This window comes from Pocillopora damicornis, chromosome 14 (assembly GCF_964200805.1).
Source record: "Pocillopora damicornis chromosome 14, jaPocDami1.2, whole genome shotgun sequence".
Lineage (NCBI taxonomy): Eukaryota > Metazoa > Cnidaria > Anthozoa > Scleractinia > Pocilloporidae > Pocillopora > Pocillopora damicornis.
The window spans coordinates 7,904,137-7,922,500 of record NC_142683.1 but is presented as its reverse complement, the minus strand read 5'-3'; the positions used below and the strand labels follow the sequence as shown (position 1 = coordinate 7,922,500).

The following is an 18,364-nucleotide window of genomic DNA, read 5'->3' as shown; positions in this document are numbered from 1 at the left end:
GCCCAGCGGTTTGCCTCAAGTTGAGTGATGCTTATAATTCATCATTATTCTTACCCATGTTGTCACCTACATCATTAGCATCATCATAACTATTGAAAATCTGCAGATTTTAAATATCCAGATCTTGGCAGCTCTGATTATACACTAATAGATATCAACTACAACCACAGACTTTGGCACATTATTTTATTTTTTCTTTTATTTTTTTTTAATTCTTTTATTTTTTTTTAAAATTCTTTTATTTTTTCTTTGCAGCCAAAGCAGATGTTTATAGGAATGAGGGTAATGAGGCCTTCAAGGAAGGAGATTTCATCAATGCTATTCATTTTTACACCAAAGGAATTAAAATGAACTGCAATGAGAAAGAACTGAAGGCCAAACTGCACAACAACAGGGCTATTGCACATTCTAAACTTGGTAATATGATGAGAGCTTTAATAGGCATTTTTTTTCTCTTTTGAAGCTTATGGGCTGTCAATAGTAGTTTTCTGAAAAAAGTGATAATTTTGAATGCACGCCCGGAAAAATTAAGATACATCTTATCTTGGCCTGTCAAATATACAAAGAAGTAACCTCTTACCCAAATATCAATGAGCATCACAAGTTCTTCCCAAAATTATAGTAATGGTAGTTGGTTTGCAACATGTATGGCTACTCAGAGATATTTATTTCAATAACAGGAAATCACCAGGATTCACTAAGGGATGCAGAAGCAGCCATTGAGTTAAATCCAACTTTCCTTAAGGCAATTGTGAGAGGTTAGCTGTGCTATAATAACAATATTAATAATAATAACAATAATAATCATAATAATAATAATAATAATAATAAAAGAACTCAACACTCCAAGGTTGAATGAGGTTAAATGAAATTCAATCTTGTCTCAATTGACTTTAATTAAGAGTTGGAGACCACCTTGGTGTACATTTGAATCCAGCTCTTGACTGTTATGCCATTTAACTTTCCATTAATTTAATGATGAGAATATTATTTTGAGCGGGATGAAGAATTCAATGTGAAAGCAAAATTTTGGCGAGAATATTTTAGTTCCTTAAGTTCAATGAGTCACAGGTGTCAGATATGTTAAGTCACTATCTAGCTCTTTTGAAAAGAAGTAGGGATCAGGACTTACCTAACTCTTAGTGATATGGTGGGAATTGTTGGTCCCAATTTAATAAATGTTCTTAGAAGTTTCAGTTGTCTTAAAAGCTAAATAAATCTAACTGAAACCTAATAGGGCCTGTTTATTCTTTTCCACTTGGTTTTTTTTGTTTTGTTTTGTCTTTTTTTTCTTCTAGTCTGTTATGATTTCAATGGTTTCAGGTTCTTTTCTCAGAATTGAGCTATGATACAGTAATAATATGCTTCTTGTGTTGTTGCCTACAGGAGCCACTGCTTGTGTTGAATTGAAGAGATTTGAAGAAGCAATCCCTTGGTGTGATAAAGGACTAGCTGTATCCTTTGAAGAAATCTGTCATTTTTAACCATGGGTATAATGGAAATAGTTTCCATAATTTGATGTTTTAAGGGAGAAAATATAAAGAAGGGTATTAATTATGATAGGAACTTGTCAGCTCATACTATAAGTGTGTGTGATTAAAAAAACATAGGAAAAGCTATTACCTCATGACTTGTTAATGATATTACTCCTTTTAGCCAATTTGACTTAGTTATGCTATCCATGCCAATAACTGGTACATTAGTTTAGATAACCCTTTAATTCACAGACCAAGTTTGTAATTATCCTTACTGTTAACCGTACAATTTTTGTAATGTTAGTTCAGAGAATTCAGTATTGGATCAACTAATTATCCCCAAATTGATAATTTTTTTGCTCTCAACACTTATCTGATTGATATTGTATTGCTATTGTAAGGAGAAATTCTCTCTTGGTCACTCATGGGAGTTAAAGGGTTAAAAGACTAATATTCATCCAGTTTATACATGGTACATATCTTATGTAGATTTTCTTGCCTTCGACCTTTTTCCACTACTTAGAGACTCGTAAACTTTCGTTGTGCTTTCCTATGGACAAATAAAAATTTTAAAGACACGTATTTGTGTTGTAGACTCATTTCTTCCACTGCTGTAAAACATTCGTCTGATGTTAAAGCTATATTAATTTAAAAATTGAGCAAGTGCTGCTCAGTTTTTGGAAACAAGGGATTAAATCTAGATATTTTGTGTTAAATTTTGAGGCTGCACACAGAAAAAAAATTTTTTGAAATGTAGATTAACTTATTCATAACTGACTTTAAGACTGAATGTTGATAAAACATCTACCTTTCATGCAAGCCCTCCTAATGGGTCATTTTATAGTTGTGTACTTAGTTGCCAAGCCTTTGATTTGGAGTGAAGCTGAAGGTTACCTTATTGTGATAGAGACCAGTATCTAGTGACGATAATAGCAAAGTAGTTTGCATTTAAAAAGCAGCAATGTTTTTATCATAACAAGGTCACCCTTACCCATTGCTCTTGTTCAGAGGCTTGGGAACCAAGCACGCAAATGTTAAAATGGTCTATATATTACATATCAATATGATCAGAAACATAATCCTTTTTGTTTTTTCCACATTTTTTAACCTTAACATAAAAAAGATTGACAAAAACAATAGGATCTTGTTGTCATTAAGACTTCAGTCTGTCAGTGAAGTGGGAGATAAGTCCATGGAGCAAAAAGATCCTATTAGTCATGACCATGGTAGTGCAAGTTCAGGTGATGTCAAGAAAGTCATAGACCTCTCTAATCGAGAAGAAAAAGCAATAGAGTACCTCAACCTATATCTTAAAATAGCTAAAGGAGTGGGAGACAAGCATGGGAAGGATGTTGCTTATGGCAATCTTGGTAATGCTTATGACCGTTTGGGTGATTTCAAAAAAGCCATAGAGTACCACAACCTGCATCTTAAAATAGCTAAAGAAGTAGGAGACAAGCATGGGGAGGGTGGTGCTTATGGCAATCTTGGAAATGCTTATGGCTGTCTGGGTGATTTCAAAAAAGCCATAGAGTACCACAACCTACATCTTAAAATAGCTAAAGAAGTAGGAGACAAGCATGGGGAGGGTGGTGCTTATGGCAATCTTGGCAATGCTTATGGCCGTCTGGGTGATTTCAAAAAAGCCATAGAGTACCACAACCTACATCTTAAAATAGCTAAAGAAGTAGGAGACAAGCATGGGGTGGGTGGTGCTTATGGCAATCTTGGCAATGCTTATGGCCGTCTGGGTGATTTCAAAAAAGCCATAGAGTACCACAACCTCCATCTTAAAATAGCTAAAGAAGTAGGAGACAAGCATGGGGAGGGTGGTGCTTATGGCAATCTTGGCAATGCTTATCGCTGTCTGGGTGACTTCAAAAAAGCCATAGAGTACCACAACCTCCATCTTAAAATAGCTAAAGAAGTATGAGACAAGCATGGGGAGGGTAATGCTTATGGCAATCTTGGCAATGCTTATTTTAGTCAGGGTGATTTCAAAAAAGCCATAGAGTACCACAACCTACATCTTAAAATAGCTAAAGAAGTAGGAGACAAGCATGGGGAGGGTAACGCTTATGGCAATCTTGGTAATGCTTATCACAGACTGGGTGATTTCAAAAAAGCCATAGAGTACCACAACCTACATCTTAAAATAGCTAAAGATGTAGGAGACAACCATGGGGAGGGTGTTGCTTTTGGCAATCTTTGCAATGCTTATGTCAGTCTGGGTGATTTCAAAAAAGCCATAGAGTACCACAACCTACATCTTAAAATAGCTAAAGAAGTAGGAGACAAGCATGGGGAGGGTAATGCTTATGGCAATCTTGGCAATGCTTACCATAGACTGGGTGATTTCAAAAAAGCCAAAGAGTACCACAACCTACATCTTAAAATAGCTAAAGAAGTAGGAGACAAGCATGGGGAGGGTAACGCTTATGGCAATCTTGGCAATGCTTATGGCCGTCTGGGTGATTTCAAAAAAGCCATAGAGTACCACAACCTACATCTTAAAATAGCTATAGAAGTAGGAGACAAATGCTTGGAGGCAATTGGCTACTATTCATTAGGATGCGTTTTTGAGCTGCAAGGTGGACTACCAAAAGCCGTTGAACATTACCAAGCCAGCATAAACTTATACAATTCCTTGAGAGTACTTCTAAAATCTAAAGATGAGTGGAAAGTTAGTTTTCGAAATCGGCATCAAATGGCGTATACGGGTTTGTGGAGAGTTCTCGTAGAACAAGGTAATGTAGATGAAGCCTTATTTGTTGCTGAGAAAGGACGAGCTCAAGCCCTGACCGACCTAATGGAATCCAGTTTTTTTGGTGGAATAAGTCAGCACAAGGAAGAAGATGAAGATATCACAGTTTTAAAAAACGTTCCATCAAACACTGTCTTTCAGGCAGTGGACGAAGCTAACGTCAATCTTTGGGTTGTGTCCAAAGGAAAACAAGTTCAGTTAAGACAAAGTAAACTCAAAGGTTTTGTTTCAGAGAATAGTGGATCTAACCAGTCCTTTGAGTCGTTCAAGCTCGGTGTCTATACACAACTTGGTGTTCGTTCTAATGTGAGATGCGAGAATCGATCTTTGGATGCTTTGAGGGAGGGCTGTTCAAAAGTGTATGAGAAAACCAAAGAAGCCAACCCTCAACCTCACATCCAACAAGAGGGATGCTTGAGCAGTTTGTATGATATCGTTATGAAGCCGGTGGCTGACCTGATTCAAGGGGATGAGCTACTCATTATTCCTGATGGACCCCTGTGGATCGCTCCTTACGCTGCATTTAAGGATGGTAATTCTAAATACCTGTGTGAATCGTTCACAATCCGAGTCGTTCCATCGTTAACAAGTCTTAGACTCATTGCCGATTGCCCAGATGATTATCACAAAAGCAGTGGTGCGTTACTTGTAGGAGATCCGTGGGTATCCGAGGTTACTAACAGCGAGGGAGAGAAACCCCTCGAGCAGCTTCCGTGTGCTAAAGAAGAAGTAGAAATGATTGGAAAAATTCTGAATATCACGCCAATCATTGGGAGACAGGCCACGAAACGTGAGGTGTTGAAAAGACTTAGTTCCGTTTCCTTAGTTCACTTTGCGGCACACGGATGTCCGGTAACTGGCGAAATTGCTCTTACACCTGACCTAGACCGAATATCTACTGTGCCTACGGATAAGGAGGATTACATTTTAACGATTGGAGAAGTGTTGAATTTTCAACTTCGCGCCAAACTTGTTGTGCTCAGTTGCTGCCACAGTGGTCAGGGCGAGATCAAGGCTGAAGGTGTGGTTGGCATTGCGCGCGCTTTTATGGGGGCTGGTGCTCGGTCTGTTGTGGTGTCCCTGTGGGCGATTGATGACGAGGCTACTCTCGAGTTCATGAAATGCTTTTATCAACACCTTGCAGAAGGCAAACCTACAAGCAAGTCACTGAACCTGGCCATGAAAAGCCTCAGAGAATCAGATAAGTTCCGCGACATTAAATACTGGGCGCCCTTTATGCTGATTGGAGATGACCTCACTTTTGACGTGATGGCAAAGGAAAGAGAAAATTTGGATAGAAAATCAAATAAATGAGAAAAAAATTTTTTTCATCTCAAAAGAATGAAGTAGGAACTTGGAAGGTTTAAATGTTTCTCTATTTTAAACAATTTTTGGCTATTTTTCTTTACTTTTTACTTTTTTGTTAAATGGAACTTGAGATGTGTAACTTTACTTTGGTGAAGAAATAAAAGCAGTCTATTTCATTATATTTTGATCAGTGGAATTGTCTTTTTTTTGTTACCTTAAATTTAAATGCTTGGGAAGAGAACGAAATGCAACAAAGCCTCTGTTATGAACGAGGTTTCCATTTCCACCAACATGTCACTCAGCTCTGTTCCTGTATTACAATCAGTTGTATGGAAAAAAATTTAAAGGTTATTTCTTTTACCAAAACAGGGGCTCTCCCATCGGATTTTAATTACCTTTATGCTCTAAGCTTTTGATAAGCCAAGAAACAATTCGTCATTTGCAAAAGTTGGCGAATTTTTATTTCCAAAACTTTTATTGAATATGAATGTCAATTGAATATGTGAATTGATCTTAGACCGTTTTCTACATCATAAATGATTTTGTTACAATTTACCTTCATCTTTACAAAAAAATTGATTACCATTTTTTCAACAAGTTCTGTCAGTGCCAAGGTTGCCATTCTAAGCTCAATTTGAAGTTAACATCAGAGATGATGTTATTAAATTTACTAACCATATGTTAAAGACATTACACCTATTTTTAGAGGTGTAGCCAGCCTCAAGTTCCGTAAGCCCGGCCTACAATTGTTTTCTGCCCGCTTGACTTTTACTAAAAGATAATATGACTCTTGCAAATGTTGAAACAAAAATTGAAATTTTTGAGGTAAGAGGCCTACAATTAGTCAAAAAGCTGGCTACGACCCTGTCTTCAATCAAACGAGTCTGGCCAATTTTTGTCCGTTTTACCAAACACTTATCCGTTCGTTTTAAAGAACCACGACAGAGGCTAAAAAATTATCCATGTAATCTAATTTAGGAAAGAGGGACGCAGAGTTCATTATAATTAAAGTTTCCATAGGTGTGACTTTTATTGTATGTGACATAGAATTTGTTGCAGTTAACGTAAGCCATGTAGTCCTCAATGGGAATTATTTTGGTGAAAAGGCTCATTAATTAATGTAAACCTAGTGCGTAGTTGAAAAGGTTCAGGGCTTCAGGATAAAACTTCTAATTGTTGAAAATCACCTCTTCAAATTTTTTTCATTGCTTTAAATTTACCTCAGCTTAGTTTGAAGATGTTTGATAATATCTTTGTCAGGTTTAAGAATTTATAGTTTGGTATTTAGAGCACACTTTGTGGTTAGAACCCGTTATGTGGTCAAAAGTTTTAAGATATACTGTATCACTGTTGTTTTAGAAGAAAGCTTTGTAAAATCAGTCGTAGTTTTGCAGATTATTGTAACTACCATTGGTAAATACTGGTGTAAAATGTAATAGTTAACCTCACACATGGTTGAATATACTGATGTAACATAGGATTTTAAAGACATGCTGGGACAGTTTCAACTAAACATGGTTTGTATAATGTCAGTGTATTTCGTGTGAAGTGTTTTGATGGTTTTTTTTTTTTATTTTAAGTTGAAGATAATTGTTCATTTACCTCAGTTTATATTAATTAACTCATGAACTCCCAACTTCTGAGGAAACATTCTCCCAACTGATAAGAATGTGTTTCTCTTTGCTGCCGCTTGTTCCGAGAATTCGATGTCACATTTCGTTTCTAGTAAAAGATTATCTTCCAGTTTGGATTTTCTCTAATTGTTATTGACACCATGTTTGTCGGTGTATTAATACTGTGAAGAGAATTGAAATAATGATCAGTCTTGGGAGTAAATGGGTTCATTTTAGTGTCTCCGTTTAGCGTGTATTTCACTTAATGCCTTGAACGATTAAATGCAGTTTCTATTGTGCTTATTTTTTTACTTCTTTGTGTAAGAGAAATATAAAGTGTATAAAATACATAAACTGCGTTGATTGACATTGTCTGTCTCCATATTCTTAGGATGCATGTAAGATATAGATAAAGCAGATCCTAAGGGGACTTCAATGCGTGTTTTGACCCGCGCGCTGAGTTGATAATGTGCGCAGCTAACAGTGTACTAACATTTTATGTTTCAAGACCCCGCCCACTTTACAAAAGCGCGTCATCTCTTCGATTGCATCTCTTTCACTGTCTATCGTTCTCCTTATTGCCACATGGTTTTGAACGCCGATGGACATGGATGAAAATTGTGAGCTTCAAGGAACAGATAATGTCTAAGGACAAATATCCGTACATATTTTCGCGCAAAAGAGAAGCTGTTGTGTTTTTATATCCTTCAAATACTTTGCAACGCACGTAAAAAATGTTAAGGAACAGCTTACTTCGTTCAATTAATAAAAGAAATAATAAAGAGCGTTAGCCCTTCGTCAGAGCGATTGCAAAGGGCTAACGCTCGAAACGTGAGCTTTCAATTTACGTAATCAACTCAGATGATAAGTCTAACTTATCCTGAATTGACTTGTCGTGGTGGACGAAAGGTTTGCAAATTTGGGAATATCGCTTGTGTGATATTACCAATGCTTATTTAAAAGCAGTTCCGAATGTTTAAGCTTTCGGAAGCGAAAAGATATCTTAAATTCGACTGTTCTGTAGAGGAAATTTCATTCCTAATATACGTATTAGGTGTCAGGTTAGTTCTTAGGGGTGTGGGGTAGGGATAAAAAATGATCTGGTCAATTAGTGGGCACCAGGGGAGGGGAGTCAGATCAGACACAAATTACAAAGGAATTGGGTCGTATTCATGTTTTTGATCGCCTCTCTATTTTACGAGGGAAAGCAAATCGATATGAGATTTAAATCTGATCGACTCCTAGCTGGAATGTTTTCTGAAGCCCCCCCTCCCCTCCCCTCCCTTCCCTCCTCTATGAAAAGAGTAATGCTGAAGAGTCAGTTTTTTCGCCATGTCACAGTTTTAAAATTGAGTTGAGGACAACGTAATTAAGTGAACTCAAGGTTAGGAACACCTTGTTAATTGCTGGCTAATAGAAATTGTTTACTTTTCACTTACTGTGTAAAAAAGAGTGAATTGAACACCGTCCGATAAAGAAATAAGACACAAATTGCATTGAATATAATGAGGAATGGGCTCTTGATACAATGAGGTTCACTAAGGTATATAGTCAGAGAAGTTATAGTAGCTGAAATATTCATTACTACTAGAGTAACAATTCAACTTTTTTGTAGACGAAGGGCAAATATACCGAGTTACTGACAGGAAATTTAACTATTTTTGTTTACTTTTTCACATCTAGACTTCGCATGAATACATGTATTTTCTCACGTTCTCTAAAAAATAAAAAGATCAGTTCGTTGATTCTGTATTAACACCCTGGTCTTTTGCATGGTCTTGAATTGCATCCAGCTACAGCCAGAGAGAAAACGAACGGATGTAATTCGCGCCCTCTCCTGTAGGTGCGGTAAAAGACAGTGGTGTCGTTGATGTTACACTCGAGGAAGGCGAACAGCAACAAGAAACCATTTCCAGGGAAGGTGAACTAATTGGTAAACACGAGATCGCTAAGATGTTTTGCGATCGTGGTAGCCAGACGAGACTGCGTTCACAATCTATCTCTAGGGACGCAGAAAGTTTGAATTCACATTTCTAATTCCAAGTGAGTAGAAAACGAGCGCAAATATTTTAAAATAATTTTACAAAGCTATTGTTCATTGAACTGAGCTACACTGACAGTCTCCTTCGTAGGGGAAAGCAGTTTAAAACTTTAGCATGGAGGCTACGCATACTCTTCTCTGGGAACTAGGAAGGAGCGCCAAGAAAGACTTTTTTGTTGATTGATGTACGTCTTCACTAAACATTTTTTGCGGCTCGTGTCATATTAATTAATGTTCGCCTCTCCTTTTCAGATTTTCGTTATTAACGCATATATACCACCGTCAAAGGATTCTTTACAAAACGATTTAATCTAGCAGAGTATCTCTGTCTAATCCGAAGAGCTAATGATAATTCTATCACTCCAGAAGACTCAAACCCTTAACTCCCAAGATCTGATTGTTAATTCTCCTCTCTCGCTGCTACACATTTCCTTTTAACGAGCTGTCCAATCAACTGATTTATGCATACGGTATTTCATTTTCGTCAAAAGCTTAAACGTTAGTTCATATTATCAAATTTCTTTCAAACAAAGAACACAAATCAAGAAGAAAACGGCTTTGAATGGAACATGAACTCGATAGACTGGTAAAACGTAAAATAATAAAAAGATGTAAAAAAAAAATAAAAATAAAGTATAGCTAATCAGATCGTATGAAAGTGAGAGAATAATGTCATGTGAAGCCCTCGAGAAGTATTTTAGTAATGTTAAGGTATTTGTATACGAAGTATGCTGAGTTTTTGGGAGATTTCTACTCCAAGCGCAGTCTATTAAGTATATTTTGGTTGCTTTTGGCCTCGCACCAGCGGCAGGCATTGTAATCAACAAAGTATGAATAAATGGGTTTAGTTTTTAAGGAAATTATAGTGCTGCGTCGTGTGGGGTACAACAAGATAATTTGATTTTATAATCCAACTGCACAAGGTAGAGTTCAAATAACGCGGATATATGTATATACCACGTGTGTACAGTTGATAATTTGGAATGCAAAAAAACCTGTTTAACCGGCCGGCTGTGCACGCTGCGCTTCTCTATCCACTTTGCTTTTCCCGCCTTATGAGAAATGAGCAGAAAGTCTTGGCGGAAAAAAAAAAGCAATCGGATCATAAATAACCTTGTAGACTATTCATTGGTGTGCAGTATTGCCTAGCATTTTCATTCCTTGTTTGAATTTGACGAGCCTTTGGGGGAAGTCAAAATACGGCACAGCCCATAAAAATACTCAAGTATGTCACCGCCAGATAAAGAAAATCCCAAAAAATCCGAAAAAATCCGAAAAAATCACCATAAATCTTATTTCGCAAGATGATCATCTCACAGCTGGAGCTTAGGCTGCCTGTGATGTGAGTTCAGATAAATTAAGTTTTGTTTTTCTCTCAAGGTGAAGTAACGCGATATTTTCGTCCGTTTGAAAGTCATGCTCTTTTTGTTATGAAAATGAAAACATTTGGTACACAAAGTGTCCCATCTCGACCCACCCATGCTACGCATACCTATGTTCTTATAAATGATGTCATGGATCAGGGGGCTGTGAACAAAGAATGACATTAACCAGAAATCTTGGGCTCATTTGATAAGTGTAGTGGTTTGTGGCCTTCACGAGAGCCTCGTTGATTAAGGTCGAGATTTATCGGAACATGAAAGGTTCGCATTTCATTTTTTGTATTATATTTAAGTAAAACGTGTTTTTACGGCTCCTTTACGCACAACGAACACGCCTAACAACTCACGTTCCATCATTAGAACACACCCAATCATTGCACTACATGAACATTAGGCAATTTTTCACGTGCTTGAATTGTATTCCACCAACCAAATTCACATCTACGCGCGCCCGTCTATTATTCACTATTTATGACTTATTTCCTCGGGAAAGTTCACAATGTATCATCAACTTTTGGTTTCCTGAGAATGCCACACAATGGTAAAGACATCATTATGGTCGTGAAACAAAAAGTGAGTCATTTGCATCCTGTCGCGGTCGAGTGAACATCTTTGTGGCAGCGAGAAATTTTTAACGCTCGCCATCCCCAGCTCGAAGCGTTGCTTCTAAGTTATCGCGAACTAAATTTCAGAGGAATGAAATCAAATACTCCTACGTCGTGAGACCACTAGGAAAAGAGTACCCTCTCGATACCGTTCGTGTTATAAGTCACCTTCTGAATAACTCATCAAAATATCTTCGTTCTCGCAAAATTTTACAAATTTAACAGGTTCTTTAAAAGGACGAATTCAACCCTCCGTCGTTGACGAAACGTCGTTTTCAGGTAAGCTGTGAAATGATTAATTAAACCAAGTGGATTTTTGTCTCACCCACTCGCAGTGTTCCATCAGTAACATTGCCAGTTTGTATTAACAAAGAAAACTTTTTACATCATAAAATATAGACAATCCGGTATGAGGCGTGAGGTCTTGGTTTCATATAAGTCTTTTAGCATAGTGAGCCGCCAACAACACACCAGGCCACATGATCGCAGACAAGAGCAAGTTATGAAAATGTTATCTAAAGTGCTGTGTCCCTGCTTACTCTACTTTTTTAGAAGAATATTTAGTGAGAAACGAGAAAACTGAGTGTTATGAGATAATTTGAAGCCTTTTTCCTTTTTATTTTGATTATAAACTGCCGTCTACGTGTTACATCCTGTTCGCATTATAGAAATTGAAAGAGGAAACAGTTGTCACAAACACATGTTTCGAGGGGAAGATGTAAAACGCTCGTTGCTTATTAAATGATACAAAACTTGGCAGGTGTTTTCGGTCAGAGAAAAATTTAAGGCGACAAATCAAAATACGAATTCTTTAACACATCATTTGGCTTTTGAAAAAATGTAGGTTTAATTAAGAATTAACAGCGTAACGGAATATTTATGAGCACACCTGTGGAAAATGAAAACATGCCGAAATCCAGCTCGCACATAGATTTTGGAATAAATGATCGTCTTCTTTGCTCTTTTTTTTGTCCTACATAAATTAACGAGTGAACCACATGCTCCTCGTTCTTGTTCGTCATAACTCGAGTCCGAAATTTAACGAAAATTTGAAATGAGATTGCCTAATTGCATTTGTTTGTTCCACATAAAATCATGAGTGCGCCATGTGCTACCCGTTCGTGTTTTTCATTGAAGGCATTTTGGGTGGCGAATATTTATCTATTAGTTTAGGTTGGAATGACGGAAGGAAATAGTCCAATATGAAAGAAAGAAAACGTTTTAATTAATCCGAGTCATTTCGTCAGTGCCATACCTCCTAACTGTGGTGTACTCAAAGTTCTACGGAGCATGCCCGAAGGTGTGGTTGCAAAAACAACATGGCGCGATCGGTAAGAGTTAAAGATCGTGTAGATTATTGTTGCTTCTAAAGGCAAAAGGAAATATAAACACGGGGTAAAATTGTATCAAGTGGAAAGAATTGTCAGCAAGAGGAAATCGTCGAACAAAGTTTCGCATATTATCGTGATAATTGTGCGGAGTTGCAAACAGTGGACTGCTGATTTTATGACAAGCGTATTTGCGTGTACACCATAATAAATCACATTTGAATTACCTACATTAAAATGCCTGGCTAAATTTCCAAAATGACTACCAAAACAACGAAAAAAAAGTGCCGATACGGCGAGCGCTTTCTATGTTTTTGCCTTGTTGTGACACATCCCTGGTGAAAATCTTTGAAGGATCTTTAACGATCCTACAAGATCTTTATGAGAACCTTTAAAGATCTTCAAAATTCTTCTTAGGATCTTCCAGGATCTTTCATTTTCTTGCCAGGATCTTCAATCTTGGAAAGAAAATAAAAGACCCCTGAAGATCTTGGCAAGTTAAATGAAAGATCCTTGAAGATTTTGAAGATTTATTTTTTATCCCACACATTTCTTTTGAATTGTTTCTCGGCCAAGGCCTGGAGAGGTCAAGTATGATCGATATCTCGGATTTCTGGTAATAGAAGACTACCTTGTCGTCTCAAATTAGTGAATTAATACTTAGAAACGAAATTACCATCAGAAATGCAGGTAGAAGGAGGCAGTAGGGGAGGGGGTGTGCAGTTTTTTTGGGATATGTACTTTTTCTTTTGCGTCCCTAACCTATAGTCTACTGATTACAAATTTTATTTCGCCGATTGAATTCCATTTTGCCAAATTAGACTTCGCTCCATCACGTGTCATTTCCCTGTAAACAACCTGCACTTAATCGCGTATTCTAGCTGCAGTATCCAACCCCACTGGAAAAAATTCACACTAAATGCTAGTGATAGTGAACTTTTAACGCAATTCTCCCGCGTTCTGACTTTTTCTACGAATAAACTCGGCTTTTAACTACCTTGGACTTAATCCAATCGCATGTTTATTCCTTGCAAACAACCTGCATGACCATGAACCATGAATTTTTTTCAGGTCCTATTTACAACTACTAGTTTCAGTAGTGTTCTTAGCTGCGAGGATCCCTTAATTTCATCTCTCCACCGCAGTGCAAATATGTAAATTTTCATATATCTAAAATCTTCATTCACTTGGAAGTTTATTTGGACCCAATTCATTAACCAGCTCCCAGTTGGCTTGTTAGCTCAATTGGTAGAGCGCTGCACCGGTATCGCAGAGGTCATGGGTTCAAATCCCGTACGGGCCTGAATTTTTTTTCAGGTCCTATTTACAACTACTAGTTTCAATAGTGTTCTTAGCTGCGAGGATCCCTTAATTTCATCTCTCCACCGCAGTGCAAATATGTGAATTTTCATATATCTAAAATCGTCATTAACCTGCATTTTATTAGGTATTTCACACACAGTAGACAAAGTCCAGATAGGCAATAACCAATCAAGGAGCCCTCTCTCAAATATAATCCTTTTCTCTTGGGAAATGTATCTTCATTTGGTCGAGATCGCAATATATCTTTGGTTAGAGTCTATTGGAGATACAACAGAGTTTCAGTTTGCTTTTCGTAGTAAAATTACATGGAATTATATTTTTCAGGCATCTAACTGTAGACGAATAATTTTGATTTTCTCTCTGTTAGAGGAACGGCAGTAGGCGTGGTCTCTTTCGCAACTATTGTTTGGTCTCATCACGCTACGCGCTCTCTCTCCGTCGGGGAATAGATGGCGTTGTGTGACGAGACCAAACAACTGCTGCGAAAGAGAAAACAGTAAGCGCGGCACCAATCCACTTTATTTTTGCTTAGAAGTATTAAGGCAGTAGAGAAAATATACCATAAGATATCTGTGTGAGTTCAGCTAACTTACCTTTTTTCTCTCTTTCTCGTAAGGTGAAGTAATGCAATATTTTCGATCTTTTATAAAGTTATGCTCTTTTTCTGTTACAAAAATGAAAACATTAGGTACACAAAGTGTCCCATCTCATCCCACCCGTTCAAAAAAAATAACTCTTGCATGCTACGCATGCCTATGTTTTTACTTGGAAGCCAGAAAATTCACAATATGCTACATTAGTGTAAGTGACATTAGTGCATGACCATTACCTTGCTTTCTTGAGCTGTACTGGGAAATATTGGCACTATGACATTTCTATACTGCAGCAACCTTGGGCCAATATTCCCAAGTAAAGACTCGTGTTCGAATGGTTAGTAAGAAGTTAGTACTGGCTTTCGAAAAAATGATCTACACTGTACATGTATCTCAGGCTATTTTGAATTCCAGAACAATTGATTTCCTTGTTCCTCTGCATTTCTTGAAATTTTTTTGTACGTGAAGACAGCCAGCAAGGATTTTATGATATTTGAAAAACAACCAGTCTAGACTATCAGGATAGTTAAAGTTAGCATCAAAGACAAATCAATTCTGTGCACAAAACAATGTAAACATGAAATAATTGCAAAAAAAATTAGTTTATTATACATATACTAAAAAACCACAAACATCAGCACCTGTACCAAATTGAAATCCATATCAACATACATCAGCATGCATTAGTGTATATATTTCATTGTTTTTCCTGTCGTAAGTGTCCAGTTGAACTAACTACCAGCTGCACAAATATGGATGTCGGTTCAACTGGAGGAAATTAAATAAAAAACTTACATATTTTGTAAGTTTTGACCAAAAATCCCTATTTAAAAATCAGATAAGAGAATTTTACTTTGGTTTTGTAAAAGTTGTTTGTTATGAGAAAGGATTCACCATAAACTCTCTCCTCTTGTGGAGACATGGTGGCCTTATGATTAGTGAGGTGGAGTCAAGGTCAAGAGATCTGCATTTGTAACCTGGCCAGGTCATGTGTTTTGTTTTTGTGCAAAATCATTTACTCTCACAGTACCCCTCTCCACCCGGAGGGGGGGGGGGTGTTACCATTGGGGGGTAACCATGACTGTCATCATGTCCAGGGAGGAGTAGTAATACCTAGTTGCTTCATGTGAGGAATCCAGGATTATAAGCTCAGGGCCTGGATGGGCCATTCTTAAATACAGACTTTACCTAACTACCCACTACAGCCTCTGCTTTAAATAATTTCAATTGCTGCTGTTAAAAATTATATGAACTTGCAACATACAGATGATGATTTTTGCCCAATTTATCTCAGTCAATTAGGACTGTCTTTTGCAAATCTTGAAATTTTAAAAAATCCACACGGAGGCGGAGTTTTCTATGCTAATGTCTGAGCACTTTGTAGGCTTCCCGCCATCTAGCGGGACGCGTAAGTAAGCACACAGTGGTAAAGGGCCCTTCCGCAGTAGCTACAAGACGCTGACAAAACTTTTTTCTCTTCACCGAAAATCACATCAAAATTTTTCTTTGCTAAATTTCAAGTGTGCTGTACGTAGCAGTACCCCCTGGGGAACCCCCCTATATATAAGAGGGCGAGGATGCGCGCCGGAATTTCGAAAACGACCCCTATAAAATTATAAAAGGTACCTGAGTCTTATCCGTGTGGGAGTGGCAACAACAGATATCTACCCCTATAAAGTAACAATTTAAACTAAAAAAAATTGAAAAATTCCAAAAATAAGAACTTCAGATCATTGAAATCGTCCTAGTGCTTATTAAGTGCTAATTTCAGGCATATTATTCAGCGAAAAACATCTTAAAAGGTACCAGATAGGTCTCTGGCAGTCCACTAAAGTTTGAGACACCGTAAAAGGTACCAGATCACTGATTTTGGCCCCTGAAAGGTACGACAAGCATCCTCACCCATTGCTGATCGCCTCCTCTCCCACCTTCCCCACCAACCCTGTCAGCACCTAAAAACAAAAGATGTGATTTGCCAACTACGAGCTGTCAGTCTCACCTCGTAAAATTCACGTAAACTAATTATTTACTTATAAAAACTTTAGGCACTGATCTGTCAGATTTTTATGCTGACAAAATCTGTCCTGCTTCAAGGCAGGACGGCTGTACTCTTTTTTTTGTTCGTCTTGACATAATTTGGTAGGTATGAAAATAACTGTACGTCTGCATTTGTTAAACAGACTATTCAAGTGCATCCGGAACTCGATGTGTGCACTTCTAGTGCATTAAGTATTCTTTTGTAACATAGCCAAAGATCTTGCGATGTCTACTGTTCAAGCCTTTTCCTCTTTTCAAAGAGGCATCAGAATTATTTTCATGTCAAATTCATGTCAAGTCGGGTGTTGGGCAATAACCCCCGAAAAAATCGAGCAAGGGCTCAATGAAAGAAAACAAATCGTGCAATTGGCAAAAGACCCCCCCCCCCCCCCCTCCGCATCAAAAATCTAATGGTCCGTCCCTAAGGTACCTTTTACATTATTCCAAAATGGGTTTCATTCCGGAATGAAATGAATTTCATACCGCGTTTACATGCAAAATAATTTAGATTATAAAAACAAGTAGTAAAAACAATTATTTACCTCCCTTTTCTATGCTTCCCTCGCTCCTACAGAGGATTCATACAGGTATGAGTGTCGTGCCGCGTTTACTTTATACAAGTACTAAAGGTCGTCCAGAATAAGTTTTTCGTTCTGGAATGAAAACCTCAATAAACTCATTCAGAAATGACTCGTTTCGAATAATTTTACTCTGCTATCATTTGGCAACCGGGATGAACTCGTTCTTGAACAAAACTCATTCCGATATCATGTAAAAGGCCCCTAAGAGTTTTTATTCCCAGAGCATCGTGCTTTGCTCTCCTGCCAGAACACTATAAATTTCAATAGCGTTGAAGAACAACCCGCTTTGAACTGCCACGCTACCATTGAAACAACGATTAGTGACCACAAAAGTAACATATTGTAATATTGTCAATTCAACATAAACAAAAGTCTTCATACAGGGTAAATATTCATTTGTGTTGGTATCAATTATTGCGTGACTAGCTTCTGATATAACTGGGATAAGGGAAAACACAACGTAAAACCTAGGCTCCCGGCAAAAAGTAATACCCAAGCGTAATATAATGACCGAAACAGCTTATTGGTCTTACAAAATCATAAATAAACTAGGTAAGGGTGTGTTATGTCAAGATATATTTACAAATTGTTGTGATTTATGCCTCGATATGTCAATAAAAGGTGGCGACAAGTAGGCACACCATGTATATTTCATAGTCGCTAGCAAGTAAATTTTGCCGGACTTTGAGTTCGTCTCACGATAGAACAACACAATTACACAAGAAAATTTTTACAGTAACTTTATAACCATCCTTTTGTCTTTTGAAAGCTAGAAGCTCAGTAGATTCTGTCATATCGGTCATTGTTAAAACTGTCTCTGTTTTGATGCTACTTTTCGACATAGAAAAAGTATGTCGGACAAAAATATTTACCAAAAAATTAATTTTTTTTTTGCCAGCCTCAATAATGTCAGGGGATTAAGTTTAGATGATAAAACAAAGGATTATGCCGACAGAAATACCGGAGGTCGAGTAAATTCGTTACACGAGGTCACACAACTCGGGTAATAAGAGTGAAATTTTGCATATTTGAGCGATCGAACGAAAAAAATAATTTCTCAAAAACTAAAATATATTTTCACAAAAAAACTACACCACAATTATTGGGACATATTGGGCTACAAAATATGAAAGTAGGAGAGAAAACGAATTTGGGTGACTTGCCGCTGTTTGTCTGATGCATGTTGACATTAGCTCTTAATTGGATTCTGATTTTGTGTCTATGTATCCCTCCCATTCTCAGAAGAAAAAAAATATTTATTTTGCAACTGGGTAATATGTTGAGCTGATGTTTATAACCATTTTCAATCACCAG

At 37.4% G+C, this 18,364-nt stretch overlaps 1 pseudogene across 1 annotated transcript; it reads left to right on the top strand.

Annotated features, from left to right (window-relative positions):
• Window positions 1–228: 228 nt before the first annotated feature.
• Window positions 229–7,527, top strand: LOC149034266 (uncharacterized; annotated as a pseudogene). The gene is made up of 4 exons (XR_016182696.1): window positions 229–417; window positions 681–758; window positions 1,387–1,454; window positions 2,599–7,527. The product of XR_016182696.1 is annotated as an uncharacterized LOC149034266 (transcript).
• Window positions 7,528–18,364: the final 10,837 nt, after the last annotated feature.